Source organism: Neofelis nebulosa, chromosome 2, assembly GCF_028018385.1.
Source record: "Neofelis nebulosa isolate mNeoNeb1 chromosome 2, mNeoNeb1.pri, whole genome shotgun sequence".
Classification (NCBI taxonomy): Eukaryota; Metazoa; Chordata; class Mammalia; order Carnivora; family Felidae; genus Neofelis; species Neofelis nebulosa.
In genome coordinates, this window is record NC_080783.1 from 142197865 (window position 1) to 142210341 (window position 12477).

The 12477-nt window shown below is 42.6% G+C and overlaps 1 protein-coding gene across 3 annotated transcripts in view; it reads left to right on the forward strand.

Moving 5' to 3' along the window:
• The window catches only part of ABCA4 (ATP binding cassette subfamily A member 4), a 132350-nt gene that overhangs the window by 41841 nt on the left and 78032 nt on the right, over positions 1-12477 (forward strand). The gene's annotated exons all lie outside the window — the stretch shown is intronic.

Here is a 12477-nt window from a genome sequence, read left to right on the forward strand (position 1 = left end):
TTATGGTTTGTCCCTTTCACTGTTTTTATCTTATTTTTGCTTCCCTTCCCTTATATTCATCTGTTTTGTATCTTAATTTCCACATATGATTGAAGTTGTATGATATTTGTCTTTCTGTGACTAATTTCACTTAGCATAATACACTCTAGTTCCATCCGTGTTGTTGCAAATGGCAAGATTTCATTCTTTTTAATCACTGAGTAATACTCCATTGTATATATATACACCACATCTTCTTTATCCATTCATCCGTCAATGGACATTTGGGCTCTTTTCATACTTTGGTTATTGTCAATAGTGCTGCTATAAACATTGGGGTTCATGTGCCCTTCGAAACAGCACTCCTATATTCTTTGGGTAAATACCTACTACTGCAATTGCTGGGTTGTAGGGTATTTCTATTTTTAATTTTTTGAGGAACCTCCATACTGTTTTCCGGAGTGGCTGCACCAGTTTGCATTCCCACCAGCAGTGCAAGAGGGTTCCTCTTTTCTCCGCATCTTTGCCAACCTCTGTCATTGCCTGAGTTGTTAAGTGTAGCCATTCTGACAGGTGTGAGGTGGTATCTCATTGTGGTTTTGATCTGTATTTCTCTTGATGATGAGTGATATTGAGCATCTTTTCATGTGTCTGTTAGCCATATGAATGTCTTCTTAGAGCTCAGCACTGAACCTAATTCTCAAGCCAGAGATTTTAGGGTCATCCTTTTTACCGTCTTCACATTTGACCCAACAGCTATTATTTACTGGGTGTTTCTTTGTGCCAAGCACTGTGCTATGTGCTTTTATACATATTAGCTCATTTAGTCCTCACAAGAGCTCCACAAAGTGTGCACTGTAATCATTCTTATTTTACAGATGCAGAAGCTGAGGCTTAAAGAGGCTAAATAAGATCTCCTCCTGTAGCTGTTATGTATAGCAGATAAGATCCAGATCTGGGTGTGTCTGAATTCAGAGCCTGCCCTACTGACCCCTCTACTGCCTCTGTCATGTCCAGTCACCAAGGATAATTGTGCACCCAATTCTAACACATGATGCTTTTTCCCATACCACCAAGAAATTCTTCAACACCAGCTGAATGTCCTGCATTTCAACTCAATTCTGACACTGCCTGGAGTTAGCATCAGATCCCACAGGTTAAGGGCTCAGTCCCATGACACTGGCCCCCACCCCTACTTCAGACACCACCCTCACTTCTGCCCACAAGTTTAGATCACAGGTTCCCATGAATCCTTCTTGGATTCAGTTAATTTGTTAGAGCAGCCCACAGAATTCAGAAACATTTTACTCATTAGATCACTGGTTTATTATAAAAGGATATAACTCAGGAACAGCCAAGTGGAAGAGATACATAGGGCAAGGGAAAGGGTGTGGAGCTTAAGTGTCCTCTCTGGGCACACCATTCTCTCCAAATCTCCACATGTTCACCAATTCAGAAGCTCACCAAACCCCATCCTTTTAAGTTTTTATGGAGGTTTTATTACTTAGGCATGATTGATTAAACAGTGGCCATTAGTGATTGAACTCAGTTTCCAGCCCACTTCTCTCCCTCCCCTCCTACCCTCTGATCACATGATTGGCTCCTCTGGAAACCAGTCCTCATCCTTAGGTGAGGTATAAAAGTCACCTTATGAACTTAACAAAACACACCTTAATGGTGCTCTTCACTTAGGAAATTCTAAGGGTTTTAGGAGCTCTGTACCAGAAACAGACAAAGACCAAATACATATATCTTATTATATGTCATGGCATCACACTGAGCTTTATCTATCTCCTAAATATCTCTCAACTTCACCTCTTGCTTTTTAGGCTCTGAGTTCTGGAGGCATTATCATCTCTCTACCAGCCTGTTCCAGTAGCTTCTTCCCTGGGTTCCAGGGTCCAGTATCTGTTGGATCAGGCATTTCTCCAGAGTTACATCCCAAACACACATCTGCCGGCATCACTCTCATGCTTAAAATCTCACTGACTCAGTCCCCAGGGAACAGAAATCCCTTCCACACCTGCCACAGCCCACCTCCCCAGTCATTGCTTGCTCACACATCTTCTGCTCTTCTCCACTGGCCCTTTTGCCACCCTCAGACATACGCTGAATACTCAGGATTTACTGTGTGCAAATGCTGCCATTTATTAGAGCTTTTTTGCCTAAACAGAAAAAGATAATTTTTTGGACATAACCTGGAAGTTCAGGGGCTCTAGGGATTGAATGACGCCATGGGATCCTTATGTCTTTCCATCTCACATTGTGCTTGCTTCTGCTCAGCTTCAATCTCAGCTCGGCCCTCTCCGTTTGGTGGTGCATCAGCTGCTCACAGCCCTCAGTGATTTTCTTCACCCCAAAAATTCTGCAAAAACAGGGAGTGGCTTTCCTATACCATAAGCATACTCCTGGATAGTTCTCTGATTGGCCTGGCTCTACCTATCCCTGAGTCTCTTGGGGGATTTTGTACTATGATGGGGAGGTCTGGGTCATATGTCCACCATGGAGTAAGGAAAGCAGAGTTAGCTTAATCTGAGTCTCAGGGACTGAGCAGGATTACTGGAAAGTGGAGGAGGCTGTTTCCTCCAAAAGAAGAAACATAAGGCAGAAAAGCCTGAAGTGACTTTTCCTTCCCCATCTGTTGAGCTTCCATTCAGTCATTCTTTGAGAGTCAGCTCTCAGATGTCCCTTCTGCTTCAACATAAATTTTAGCCATTCAGTCCTCTGAGCTTCCTCTACCACCTGTATCCCCATCCCTGGCCACGTCACTACCATCCACCTGCTGTGGTTATAATACAGGCAGGACTCTGGGGGTGGGGGGCAGAGATGGAAGAGAAGAGCTCTATTCCTTTATTCTTGCAGAATGGAGTTCATTGGTTCTCACAGTGTTTTTGTTAGGTACATCAGTAGTAAAGAATACTTCTTTTGTTTGACTTGACATTTGCATGGTGACACAGAGGTCTTAAAGGATTATTTTTTCCATGTAGCTTATGCTTAATGTAGCACCAGGCAACCCAACAGGTACTTAATATATACCAACTGTTTAGATGGATAAGAATTCAGTTTCTAGAACCATATTGCTTGGGTTCAAATCTCTGTTACTTGTGCCTCAGTTTCTGAATCTGTAAAATGGGGATATTAATAGTACTTACCTAACAGGCTTGATATGAGAATTAACTGAGTTAATTCATGCAAAGCACTTGGAACAATTCCTGGAATATAGTAAGCACTTTAATACTAACTTTTTAACAATATACAAACCAACCAAAAATAAGGCTTAGGAAGAGGACTGGTATTAGTGAAATCAGACCCAACCGCTGAGCTGTTCCTGGTGCCCTTGTAGGGATTTTTGAAGGAGCTGATCACATCCTGTCTCAGCCACCAAGACTTCCAAGAGCCTTGCAGTCCCATTAACCAAGCTAAGTGCTCCTAAGCAAAGGCCATAGTGGCCACAAGCCAGTGGCCTCCCCCAGTGTTCCTAAGAGTGGTTTTGGTGGAGTCACAAGCCCAACAGGTGATTATGATGAGGTGTCTGGTCTTCCTGCTGTTGCAGAGGTAGGAGAGAGACAGAAAGCAAGGGGGCGATGAACTGAAAGGGGAAATGTGCAGTGAGGAAGAAACCAATCGTTGCAATGGGTCCTGGGATTTTCTGCGTTTGTTCTTGTGCTTCGGGAAGTCTGGAAGAGACCTGGAGAGCCTCCATCTCCCATCCTGATGACTGCTTAAGAGCAGATGGGGATGAGACCTCCTCCCCAGTGGCTCTAAGAGTCTCTTCAGGACAGGAGAGCAAGTATGTTTCTTTACAGGCTGTTTAAGACTCAAATGAAGCTCTCCTTTTCAGGAATATGACTTGCACTAAAGAGGTTTAAGAACTTCCTCTTGGGCCACGCTTGTTGTCTACTTCCCTGCATGTTCCAAGAAAGAAAAAAATCATTTCAGGACTATTAAGCAAAAACAGCCTTTTAAGTGAAAATTATGTTGATCTAGGTCAATGTGGTACTCAGATGTGATATTGAACAATAACATAAGCTGTCAGAACTAGAAGTAAAGACCTTTAAGCCTTTTGTCTTTATAGGAAAAGGGAATGATTTAATTGGTTTTCTCTTCAACTGATAGAAAAGCTAAATCTGCTTCCTTTCTACTTGGAATGAGTCTTTAGTTACTGGAAATTCCATTAAGTAGCCTGGAGAGTTCTCATTCCCCTGGAGCCGCCTTGCTGGGTCACTTCTATGCAATTTTAGGCTACTGCTTGTAGAAACTTCTCAGCTGTCCAGTGAGGACAAATGGGCCTGAATCTCTGCTTCTTATGAGCTAAGTCACTGTGAGAAATTCACTTTACCTGCTAAGGCTCGATTGGCTTATATGTAAAATCCAGATAACAGACTTCAAAGAGTTGATGTCAGGACAAAATGAGAGAAGTGTGCAGAGCAGTCTGTACGTTCATGCCATTAATAGTTTGGCATGCGTATAAATTCTCAACCTTGGGTTCTGGCTGTTAGGTGGGGGTGGTATGAGGGTGAATGGGAGAGGGCTGGATGCATAGTAGAGACGTTCCATGCATGGCAACTCTTCCCCTGAACCACAGACCAGGTAAAGTCTTTCTCAGATTGAAAATCTTTGTGTAAACTTTAATGAGACACTATGAAGCTACTATTTACATTAACCTTAGTGAAATGGCTTAGAATCAAGACGGTCAGATCATTCCTGAAGGCCCAGAAGGATGGCTCTGCCCTGGGCTCCATTTTGTAACTTCTGTGGACAGTGGTCCAGTGGCTCTAGAACTTCTCCTGTCCTCAGAGTACCTGCTCAACAAGACGCTTCTAAAATCTCATTCATTCCATAATCCTCTGATCCCCTGCCCTTAGCAGGGAAAAAGAAAGAAATGAACAAAAGGCAGCCTTCCTAGTGAGAACGTGGGCAGTGGGCTAGGGAAAGGGGTGAGGGTAGTGTTTGGGGAGCCTCACATCTCAAACATATGGAGAGATTCATTTCTGCAGGCCTTCTGATCACCGTCTTCCTCACATTTAAGGAGACTGAAGGCAAATGAGTCTTCACATAGGTAAATCTCTTAAACTGGTGTATGTATACTTTATGGTCATAATTTATGTGTGTCTTACATATATTTTTTTCTTGAGAAAAACACAGTGGAAAAATTAACAAATTATTCCTCTGATTACCCTTTAGTTAAAACAAACATACATACCCCTCCCCTTTGATTTCTTTGTTTAGTGAAAGATTAGGCCTGGCACAAATGGGATACTGTTTAGAGTTCACAGTGTATTTAATTTACATAGTATATTTGAATTTCAGGTCTTGAATTTCGCATCAGGAAGCTGAATTCAGCCAAATTTCAATATGAAAATACCTCCAATCAAGGCATAAAATTGTATTTGAACCAGTCAAAACTACCTTTCCCTAAGTCTTGAGAAAACATGCACTCATTAACTGGTTTTGCCTCAGATGTCATCACAGTCAGTATATGTGTGTAGCTAATATTTGTTTTTTTCATGGTGATTATCTTGCTGATAAATTAGCCATAGTGGGATTTTCTGGACTGCTTTTCCTCTGTACCTTGCATGCTCCTGGCCACATGCCACTACCACCCAACCAGAATGTGCTCAGGGAGTATAGTTTTCAGGCTAGCCTAAGAAAAAATAGGATTAGAAAGATAAAGCCACTGATCACTAATATCTTTAGAGTCAGGTATATAGATATTTGTGGAATATCTCTCCTACTGCTTTCTTCTGTTGATGCGTTGGCTCTAGATATGCACTGGGAAGCTAGAGAGAAATCAGGGGAGAGGTAGAAAGTGCAGAAGTCTATACCATCAGAGCAGTGCTATTTAGAGGGCCATGAACTAGATCATAAGCAGTGACCTTATTCTCTGCCTCTTCAATCTCTCAGAAGCGTAGAATGGGACTGAGGAAGGAGAACGCAGGTGAGGGGTGAGCTGGGGTCATGGGTGAAGGGAAGGGACTTGTATTTGAGGCACTTTTATATGCCATCTTATGTAAGCCTCCTAACTGCCTGCTAGTAGGCATGATTGTTTTCATTTTATATAATTAAAAATGGAGGCTCAAAGAAGTTGACTGACTTGCCTAACAGCGCAGCAGATAAGTGGGGGATCCAGAATTCAAGTCCAGACCTGTCTGGCTCTAATGAGAAAGTTCTTTCTTTTATACTATGAGGGGCACATTGGTGGGGGCTCAGTATGTATTGTCTGGATAAATTATATAATGAGTTGAATGAACACAGCAATTATTTTGTAATACTCTGAATGATAGACATTATTTTGATTGGAACTTTTCTGCTTGGAAATAACTAGATTTAGAGTGGGAAACCAAAATGATTTTAGCTGATTTGGTCATTCATATATTCGCATGCACTGAACTACCTACATCTGAAAACAAATAATCCCTGACCCCTAATAGCTCACACTTTATTGGGAGAGATAAGAATGATATTAAATAACGCCATATTAATGGTCTCTCAGAGGACTCCTAGAACAATAATTCAGTCTGATGAAGTAGAAACAAATTGCACAAATCCAAATTCACATGTCACCTATCCTCCAAGAACTGTCAATTCTTCTCCAAATCATCTCTGAAATCCCTGCTTCCTCTCCTTCTCCACGTATGGCCTCTGTTCAGAGTCTGTATTATCTCTCCTAGCTGGTCCCTGGATCTCCATTCTCTTCTACTGCTTCTACTCAGCTCCCACACTGCCTCCAGTGAGGTCTTTGTAAAACCAATTTTACCATGACATTCCTGCTGAAAGCTCCTTAGTGACACCTGGTTGCTGTAAAGGTGAAGACATTCCCAGTCTACCTCCTCCGGGAGTCTTCCGCATTGTATGAGATGGCATACTGCCCCAGGCCTCCCACCTGGACAGCCAGACTCCTCCCCTCCTTCACCTGCTGGCTCCCCTTCAGGACTCAGCGCCTGTTTTTCAGGCCTTCCTCTACACATGCTATTCCTCCATCGTAGCCCTTGATAATTATTTGTTCATAAGCCTCCCCATCCCCATAGACCTGAGCCCCTTAAGGGCTGAAACTCTGTCTTATTTATCTTTTGATTTCCCAATTTATCTTAGTGGAGCTGCAGTGACATGAAGTAAATGCCCATACATGCCAAATTAAGACTGAAAATACATATATGCTCGGTCTAAAAGATTGAACTTGCTGGCTAAGCAAGGCAGAAAGATACTTTCAGGCAACAGGAAGAGCATAATCACAGCACAGAGGTGTGGCTGTAGCATCAGGGGAGTAGGTGGGGGTAGGGAGGAGCAGCAGTGTCTGGAGATGAGACTGGAAAGGTCAGCTGGCCTGGCTTCTGAGAGCTTTTACTCTGTAGGTTACAGGATGCCATCTCCAGCACTTATTCATGGGTTCTGTGATTTGGGGCAACAATACTATTCCACCGCCTGAAAAATGAGGGTAAAACCTGAGCTGCAGTTTGGGAAGTGTTTACCAGAGTGGCTGAACTGGCTATTTGTAATCAGAATGTGCTCTGACTGGACAGTGCCTGACTCTGGTGGTTATGAAATACTTTGAATACAGTAACACTGACCTCCCGGAGTTGTTGGAATGATTAAACTCGAAAGCTTTGAGAGCTCCAGTCTTCTGCAATTATTATCCAGGTTATTATGCCTTTCCTTGGACCAATTAGATAGGAAGCATTATCTGGTGGCTTTGCCCAGTGTATATCTTTGTGCTCCAACTTGCCTTTTTTGTTTCATTATTTATTTGTTTTAGAAACAGACATTTTTTTTAGCAGCTGTGCATTTCCTGTCCCTTTGTTTTCCAGTCGTAGTGCATTTCCTCACTCTTTGTGGTAGAAGGTTTCAGATGTCTGTCCGCAGTGCCCAGTGTGTTAGATAAAATTTATTGTAGTGCCTTTGGCCTCTCTGTCTCACCATCCCAACCAACTTGAGCAGCCCAAAGCTATTTTATTTGGTGGCTTTTTCCACGTGGTGGGAAATGAATGTTAAGTGTTAGAGTCTAGAGCTGCCAGGAAAGTCATTCTGGGATGTTTGCCCACATCCATTGGCACTTTTCAAAAGGAACCCCAGGTGTCCACATTAACACCAGCAGGACCACCTCAGGCCTCCATTGGCATTCATCAGCTGCTTTGTTCTCAGCCTTAGTATGGAAGTTAAAGATGTAAGAGGCAGGACTACAGAGCCTACATCTCTAAGGGTGCAGCCTCTCCCTTATCCCTGGACACGTCCTGGGTGTATTAGTCAGAATATGTCCGCGCAGGGTGCCATTCCCCTGTGATTATCAAGTTCAAACAAAAAGAGAGATTCTTTCTTTGCCTTCACTGGGCCACGCTTCCACTTGGTATATAATTTAATTCATCTATTACTTAATGTGTTTGAATTTAGCGTCTGGCAGGTCAGAGTTGAAGAAGGAAGCCTGCTGCTACTGCAGCTTCTCCTCCCAAGGTGGTGTTTGATTTAGCAGAGTAAACAAATGACTGCATTCTCTAGGGCTCTTGAGCACAGCTGCCTTCCGTGGAGAGAGCTTGGACCTCTTCCGCTAGGGTGAACTCTGCTTCCTGGGGAGTATCAGCAAAACAACCAACGAGGAAATGTAGGGCTTGTGCGGACTTCAAGTGCTGGTCACCTTGCCACCGGGGTCTGGCTACAGCGGTTGGGAAATGAAGGGAACGAGGAACCCTTTTCTCTCGTCCTACTGCCTGCGGCTGTCACAGGGCATTGTAATGGTTCTCTTTCAGATTCTGAACTCTGGTTGCAAAATTTGCCTGGAATCATCAGCCTCTGAGGCCATAAGACACAGACTTTTTATTCACAGAAGATGTCCTTTGAATTTTTTTCCCATTAGCGATGCTATCTTTATGTTGAGACCCTTAAACTGGCCAATTCTTACCTACCTACAGTATTCTTCCCTAACGTCCATGACCATACAGTTTCTCTCTGTGTAGAATCAGATAGCTTTTCTAGATAGACTCCATGGCCTCAGCCTTGTTAGAGCCTACTATGCTTTCACTTATAAGCTAATCAGACCAGACCAAATATGCCAAAATCCATGACCCTAGCTATGGGTTTAGTCATTCATCTTTGCCTCCCAAACACACTCATGCACACACTCACATAAGTGTACATGCCCATTATCCGAGATTTTAACTTCAGGGACAAGAGCAAGTACCAACAGATAATGAGGCCACTTGCTCTGAGGCAGGTGACCTCCCCATGAGAATACAAGGGTACATCATGAGTCATATCTCAGAGGATGACCCAGGAACTTCTGACTTATGTCCAAAACAGCTTCCACAATTACTGCGCCTTTACTTGAGGGAGATTTGGTGAGGATGACGTTCTGGATTATCTTCATAAGACCTTCCTCTGGGTAGAGTTGTCTGACTTTCACTGGATGGCCAATGAGCAGCTAGTGAACACTAGTGATTTAGGACAAACCCCCACCCATATCCCCATTGCCCAGGAGGGACACAGGCTTTGGCTTCAGTCTATAGTATTGTTCGAACCAGATAAAATGCTGTAGATCAGCTTGGGATGGGTTGTGTTCCCAGCCATATTATTGAAAGAAAATAGCTGCCCTCCTTCCCGGACAGACAGCTGTCACAAATGAAGGGCAACTTGGCAGGGGCTTAAAAGCCGTTAGATTTTGTTGACTTTTAAAATATTTTGCAAAAATAGTAATAAAAGTGGTATTTATCAAATTCTCCTTATTTGTGAGACCATTTAGTGTCCTCCGTGGTTAAAATATAGGCTCATTCCATGTATGTCAATCATTTGCCAATAAAGTGGTTTAAAAAAAAAAAATAGGCTCACTCCAGAGCAATTTTGCCTCGTTATGCCTCATACATGAGCTTGGAATGATAATTGTAACTGACCTCATGACGTGGTTGTAAGGATTCAAGGGTTAATATGAGTAAAGCCCTTGGGCCAGCTTGGGTATGTAGTAAGCCTTCAGTAAGCATCAGCTTTTATTCTTACCAGGAGGCACTGGCTGGCCCTTCCCAAACACTGTCATGTGACCCTTAAAACACACCTATGAGGGGTAGGGTGTATCTCAGTTTTGCCAATAGGGAAACACAGACCATACAATTAGAAAACAGCAGAATGGGGATGGCATTCAAGGCTGTTTGTCTCTTAAACACTATGCCATATCACTTTCCAAGATGGGGAAAATAGCTGTGAAAATGGGTCAGATGTTTCAGGATAGAAATGAGTGTTTGAGAACCTATTAAGTTTTGTTTTTCCACAGAGTATCAGGGTACCAATCTAGGGGGAGGCAGCAGGAAACATGACTGTGAATCAGCTGCCTGATAAAACAGCCAGGATGGAGCCCACGTCATTGTGGGTCTCAACAATGTCACTGAAAACATCAGCTGCTTATTCCAGTATGGATTTCCCTTTAAGACATGAAAGGAGAGTTCAAAGAGAATGAGCTAGATGGCTCAGAAAGTCACATTATTAAAATATATTTGTTTTTATTAGCTTTTGTTGCTTCAGTGAGAGTTACACTCTCATTAACATTATACCAAAAACTCACTTTTCACTAATTACTCCTAGTTTATCCTCTGAATCCAGGGTACACAGGATTATGTTCAAAATACAGTAGTAAAGCATTATTTCTTACAGCATTCAAGATGTCTAAATTTAAATCAATTCAATTCAGTAAACACTTACTGCGTCCTTTTCATGAGAAAACACTCTTCCAGAGACCACAGTGAACAAGAATGGCCCTTGACCTCTGATAACTTACTGTCTCTAGAGCTTTGATGACCAAAGCAATAACCTGTGGCAACATGTGGCTAAATTTTAATTAAAGAAAAAAATTCAGTGCCTCAGATGTGCTAGACATTTTCAAGTGCTCAATAGCTTTTTTTGGTTACTGGCCACCATATTGGATAGGGCAGATATAGAACATTTCCACCATGTGGCAAGTTCTGCTGTACAGTGCTGCTCTGCTGGACAGGGACAAGAGATCCTCCTGTTTGGGAATTCTCTTGCCCTGACTTTGTAGAGTAAGTGTGGCTTACTCTTAGAGGAACGTGTGGAAACAGCACTACCCTTCAGGCTTGATGTTTGAAGACACGGATTCAGATTCTGCTCCTGACCTGTATTGATCTTGGGCAAGGCCCTTTGCCCTTCTGGTGCCAGTTTCCTCTTCAGTAAAGCAAGGACATCAGACCACAAAACCTCTATGACTCCTTCTGTCCAAATGCCCTGTGATACTGTGAGTGAATTTGTAGAATAGTCTGTGTGTCACAGTGTACCACAGCTAAACTATGATGAATCCCATCTCCCAAAATAATTTTTTCATCTTAGAAATTTAATTTCAAATTCACCTTAATTGTCAATACTAAAATTCTATATACGCAGACCTAAACTTGCTAAACTGATTTATTTATTTATTTTTATTGTTTTTTTTTTAAAGATTTTTTTAAGTCCTCTCTATACCCAACATGGGGCTCAAACTTATGACCCCAAGATCAAAGAGTTGTATGCTCTACCAACTGAGCCAGCCAGATGCCACCCAAACTGGTTTTTTTAATGAGATTATTTTATTACATTTTTATTGGACAGGGTCTCCCCAGGGGAAACTTAAATGTGTTTCTTTTTCTTTCCTTTTTAAATGTACTCTAGCAGTTTAGTTTTGATGCTTCCTAGCCTAAGCAGGTTGTCAGTTCTCTGTCCCCGTAGGGTGCTTTTAAGTACTGACCAGGGCTAGGAGTCACACCCTTGGTCTTAGACTGTGGTGAAAATCTATATTCCCCGCCCAAAAAAAAAAAAAAAGGAAATCATAAAATACCAAACCCTGTGTTAGTTCCATCCAGAAAAAATAAACACATGTTTAGGACTTTCAGTGTCATGAGGTACTAAGTCCTTCAGTGCTATGCTGGGCAATGCCTGTTTGCAAAAGAATAGCTGGGTCAAGAAAATGTCCTATTTTTTTAATTCTGTGATATATGACTATACTTGTGTTTTTTTTTTAACGTGTTACTTGTTTTGGAGAGAGAGAGCATAAGCAGGGGAGGGGCAGAGAGAGAGGGGAGCAGAGGATCCGAAGCAGGCTCCAGGCTCTGTGCTGACAGCGGTGAGCCCATGTGGGGCTCAAACTCACGAACCATGAGATCATGACCTGAGCCGAAGTTGGACGCTCAATTGACTGAGTCACCCAGGCACCCCACTTACTGGTATTTTAAAAAGAAATTCCACTTCCATTTAAGATAACTTAGTATGGTGTCACTTAAGCCTTGGCCCTCTATATTTTCTCATTACCTGTGTTCCTCTTTCCCATATCATCTGGAAAGCTAACAGTTTCTTTTGTTTCCTTTCTTTTTATCTAGAAGACTGAGAACATTACATGGGACCTGCTCCCAGGATGTGGAGCCTGAGGTGGGACAGTTTAGTTCAGAAGGCCCAAAGAGGGTGGGTTTGCAGTACTTTGTTGTTCCGATTCAGCTCCTCGGCCACAGTGAGGCTTCTGGTTGACCCTCTGAGGTTTCC